This window comes from Anser cygnoides, chromosome 3 (genome assembly GCF_040182565.1).
Source record: "Anser cygnoides isolate HZ-2024a breed goose chromosome 3, Taihu_goose_T2T_genome, whole genome shotgun sequence".
NCBI classification, from domain to species: domain Eukaryota; kingdom Metazoa; phylum Chordata; class Aves; order Anseriformes; family Anatidae; genus Anser; species Anser cygnoides.
In genome coordinates this window covers 64,401,345-64,406,940 of record NC_089875.1, presented here as the reverse complement: position 1 = coordinate 64,406,940, position 5,596 = coordinate 64,401,345, and the positions used below count along the sequence as shown (strand labels likewise).

Sequence of the window (5,596 nt, the reverse complement as noted above, 5' to 3'; positions counted from 1 at the left end):
ACAAGTGTACATTAAGAGACAAAGAAAGGAACAGGGTGACATACAAGGCTTATTAGGACTCTCTTAAGTTTAATTGCATGTTATTTACCATTCAGCACATAAGCCTTGAGAGGTCACTGTTGCTCATGCAGGACAGCAGCATTCATGCTAAGATACTACATAGAAAAAGAGTTTACTTAAGCAGTTACTAGCGGGCTTTTTACTCCATGATCCACTCTTATATTGACTTGCAACGGTTTTTTCATATAACAGAGTAGAAGGTTGTGTGAAATTGTTTGTAATGAAAATGCGAACTTTATTTTTTCAAACCATTACTTTAATTACCTAACATAACATAGGTTTAGTACAATAAGGTGATATGTATTCATTAAAGTACTCTGATTAGATTGCTTCTTGTCATAATGTTTTATCCCTAAAGTGAAATACATTGTGATGCTGATCTTTTTATTAAGATGATATCTTTTAAAGCTAAAGATCCAGTAAGTTGTATAGGAAGTTAACTGAGTGTCTGTTTATTAACTTGATTTACTTCATCGAGCTTTTAATATCATCAGATAAAATAAAAAGATCAAAGAAATTTCCTGCCTACGAGGGAAAGTGAACTGCATATTAACTTCTTCCGGCTACCAATGAGACTTCTTGTAACCTAACCAATAGAATAACTGCATTGCAGGGGCATGAATCTTAGGAATTATACTTGCAGAAAAGCTGCAGTCATCAGCTACGGCTTCTTTTAGAACAAATTCCCTTTTTCATGACTGTGAGTTGTTAGAATGCCCCTTTTACTTTGACAATTCCCATCTGAACTCATGATAAAAACAGGCTTTCAAAGCTGTTATAAACTGAGTTCTCTTTTTGCCTACTCTCTTGAAAAACAAGTAGTAGAGCTTGTCTTACATCAAATATGGAATTCACTGATTTGTTCTGTTCACATGTTGGATTACATTCTGCCAATGCTGTGAAATCACATTTTATCAGTTTGCAATGACAGCTCTCTCAAACTCTATCATATCCTGTAAGCTAGATTTCATAGCTTTGAGAATGAGCAGTATCTAACTGCGAGACATTCTGGTGAGGTTGGTAGAATCCCTTGCAGTAACCTTTTTAGGATGTGCATGTCATGTATTAACAAAAATATATAGTATTATTTTAATATTATTTTGATGCTGAACCATCTCAAACAACTTCCTTCCTCCCAACATTTTAAATGTGGGTCATTTTGTACATTTGGGCTATAAAGATTATTTTTCAGTTTGGTTAGAACCACATACTTTTACAAATTAAAGCCTTGATCCTACAAACATTTAAGCATATGCTTAATTTTACTTAGTGATAAAATTTGCTATATACTGACTAACAGGGCAAAAGTGTTTATAAAATTAGGGCCTTATTTGGCCTTCTGAAAATCTTTTTACCCTTCTCCAAATACTTTAAGTAGCCCTCTTATTGAGCAAACTATGCCTGCAAGGCTGCAGAGGAAACCCAAAATAAAAACAGAGATATCTGCGCATTTCTCAAAGAAGGATAGTTTTTTCCATTTAAGTTTTAAGTGGAAGAGAGAAGGAAGAAGAAAAGTCATAGCAGCACCTGTTATACTGCCTGTTAAACCCATCAGCAGGGCAAAATGTGGTATGAACATAGACATCAGCAGAGTTAACAGGAGAAATGAGCCTCTTAGACCCAGAGCAAACAGTGGAGAACTGTAATTGGAATAGTTGCCTCTAGAAATACAAGCATACACAATTTCTGAGGCTGCAAAAAAGGGCAAAGGGTAAGAAAGAAGAGCCTTGGTTAAAAGACACAAATTCACTAGGGTTTGAAGAAATGATGGCAGGTTGTCAGTAATAACTTCCTTTGTCTCCTCACCCCAGGTTAAGAAAGCAGTCAGGGCAAAGGTTGTTTTCAAGACACAAGCAAAAAAATGAGTCCAATTCAGCATGCACCTAAATTCCCCTGGTTTTTTCATGTTACCTTCAAGTGTGGGAAGAAATATTTGTGAAGTGTAACTGAAAATGATCACCCCTATAGAAACCAAGAAGTCCTCAAACTCAATGGAGAGTTTGAATTTTGCCCAGGACCACTGATGTATTTGGGTGAGACAGTAAGTCATCACTACAAAGATAATAATGAAATGAACCAAGGAGCAAAGCTGGCTGAGTCTGGAAACAATTTTGAGAGTCTTGATAAATACACAAGGCAGCAATGTCATAAATGCAATTACAGACCAAGTTTTTCTCAGTCATTGGTACATACGGAAAACTGTGTGACAGCAAGTTCCCACTAACAACCAGATACAAAATACATGTCATGATCAGTTCCATAACTTGGGTCACATTGACAACTATACCACCTAAGTTGGGAGATAGCTTTCTGCAGCAGGCATTTGCAATGTCTTCATATGTGTCTCTCACTCTTATGAGCTGCCCATCTTCATTTTCTTCATACAGGCAAGTGATTAGAATTTTGCCTGTATAACAGCATAATGCTGCAGCCAAGACAATAAGAAACAGGCCACTGTATCCACTGTGGAGAATAGCATACGGCAATCCTAACACAAAAATTCCCTGAAAAGGAAAAAGAGAAAGAAAAGATAACACAACATCCCCGAAGCAAAATGTTTACTAGAATCCACACTCCCAAGCATGCCCTTCATTGAGCATTGCTTTCTCTGAACTGCAAGGTGGAAGTACTGCTACATTTGGCTAAGTAAGCAACAATCATGAGAAATGTGTTTATTTATGATAAATTAAATTATTAGCAAAAATAACTGTTCCTACTGACACACATGTAATGATAAGCTACGAAAAAGAGTGGGTGAATGATAGAGTCAGGTTCTTAGTTAATAATTAATGCTGATGTGATTAGAAGCACATTTTAGAAAGTTCAGGGGCATTTACTCAGTCAACATGCGTATTAATGAAACAGGTTCAATAACAGTAAAATTAAGCAGCTGTACCATCATCATCTCCACAACTTTCATTTAAAATAAAAATAACACTGTAGATAGATCCAGTAAGGACAATTCTCTTCAGTGTAAAAATTGTTAACGCACCTCTGGAAAGAAAAGTGCATTACAGTGACATCAGAGTTTGCTCGTGTTTCCTCTGTGGCCTCTGTATGCCTCATGCAGCCCATGCTCTAGTTAAGTCCACTACTAAAGCAATTATCAAAGCTGAGATTTTAGAAGATGCAAACTTATTTAGCTGTTTAAAATGTGTGAAACGTGTAGACATACTTTAAACAGCTTCTGAAAGGAAAAGAATTATATTTTTTTTATCTAGTAAAAAATGTGGCACTTTACTTTCAGAGAACAGTGTGTGTATTTCTTTGTCTTTTTCTCTATATTTTGTCTCTTCCTTCTTTATACTTAAGGACAAATTGCACTTTTAAGTGTTTTAATTTCTAACAGCATAAACCCAACAAAACCCTTGAACTATAGCTATTCATAAAAAGATCTAGTTTACGAAAGAAGCTTTTGTGGCATCTCTTTTTTTCAAAGCTGAAACTAAGCAATGCACATTAGTCATATTGGTTAGGAGTTGTCTTTTTTTTTTTTTTTTTTGTTCTTGATGACTGAAGAAAGGTAGGGAGGAAACAAAGTATAGTTAACTAGTTCTGCAGAACTTTTTACTTCGGTATTTCTTACAGCACTGAGGATATGATGAAATAAGAGCATTCATGCTCATTCATGATCACCACTTTAGCCTGATAGGACTTGATTTGGACCAACCCCATCTTAATTTTATTTCTGAGCAAACATGAGCAACTCCATTCTGCCCGGCTAAACCTGTGAACCCCAACAGAAAGAGGCCTCCTTTGTATGTCCTGTAAGCCATCAAGATGGCCACTTGGTGGCTCACAAACCGGTAGGATCTTCTTGGAGTGCTAAATTTCACTTCAGTATTAGCCAGCGGAATTCATTGCTACCCTCTGTTTTAAATGAAATCCTTGCTACTACGTACTAACCACCAGTGGCTTTCTGAATGTCACTTGTTACTGGATTACTAATCTAAACTGCTAGTCATGGCTCCTTTCACAGTGAATTGGAATCCCTGCAAAGGAGGGTGACATGCATCAATCTCATTGATGGGACAAATTCTGTCCTTTGGACGTATACCTCTAGGCAGAGGAGGAGGTCTGTTGTGTACTGTTACAGTGTGTGCCTGTGCTTACTGGCTCAGAGACTTGCATTTTGCTCCCCACGAAAAATGATGGACTCTCCCACTCTCCTTGAGGGGAGCGACACATTTCTCCTCTCTCACTACCCGAGTGAGTAGTGCCGCTCATTGCTTACAGGAGCTAAGGCAGAAGAGGTGAGTTTAACTGTCTAAACCTTAATTTCAGACTTTTTCAGTCACAATCTTTGACACAAGACCATGTGGAGACAAGTGTTTCAGGCACGTTTCTGTCTTTGGTGTTTTCTGTCAACTGACTCAGGCTCTGTAGCCAGCATGTTACTGTCTGTGAAGGCAGCCTAGGAGCCCAGCTCTGCTGCAACTTGTCAAGAAGGTGGGTGCTTGCCTCAGCTTCACAAGGTTTATACCTTGCATCCCAGTTCTACATGGCACAAGCACTCGCAGGCCCGTTCCTATACAGAGGACTCTAAAGAGGGACAATTTTTCAAACACTGAATAATCATCAAAGTGTATAAAGTATTTCTCCTTTTCTTCCAGCCATGAGATAGCACTCCTTTTCAGGCCCACTGTGAGCCTGTATCGTCAACCAGAGAGGAAAAATTAGAGGCCCTTGAATCAGATAACTACTTTTTCTTTAAGTCAATGAGAGTGTCCATCATATGAACCATCACTGCCGATCTCACCAGGCTTCACTCTAGATACAAATATCTTCAGCATTCACCTGAATTAGAGCTAGAAGTAACATATTAAATGCACATCAGTGCATCTTGATTAAAAGGTCTATGCCTTTGTGCACTGTAACAGAGGTACTTCAGTTATTACTGATATAATAATACAGTTATTGACTAGATATCTTTTTGGATTGTTTTTAAGACTTCATATACAGCAGTGTCTTTGTATAAGTCACAGATGCCATCTTTTCTATACAAACTTCACTGAAGTATTCAAAATTTTACCATTTCTGCCATCTAATAATCTACTTTCTTAAAAATACTAGATATCTGTCTGTATCTGGATTGCAGGTAGCACATGTGTAACAGTAACTTTTGCTACCATGCCATTTTTAATCATGGCTTTCACTGACTGGCAAGTTAGATAGTTGCCTAACGTATACAATGTGTTTTCTTTCCTATGAAAACAATCCATGGAAAAGGAATTTACATAACAGATTGAGTTTAAAAGAATCATAAATAAACCAAGTCTGTGAAAAAGTCAGGAAGATAAAAGCCACAGTCATCTTCCATATTAACATAAGAACAATGATGTTTTCTCAGTTTCTTGCAATTTGTAGCAAGCTTATCTCATTTGTTCCACACTCACAGCATCATTATTTTGCCCCTTCACCTGCATTTGGGAGTTCAAAGACTATCTGCTGACCTGAAGGGTGACTGTATAATTAAAATGCAGGTAAGTGTCAGCACAGGCCTTACCCACACAAAGGCTTTTCCCCTGCTGAATTG

The 5,596-nt window shown here is 37.5% G+C and overlaps 1 pseudogene; it reads right to left on the bottom strand.

Moving 5' to 3' along the window:
* LOC106032488 (vesicular inhibitory amino acid transporter pseudogene) lies at nt 1–2,585 on the bottom strand (annotated as a pseudogene).
* Between the last annotated feature and the right edge of the window lie 3,011 nt (nt 2,586–5,596).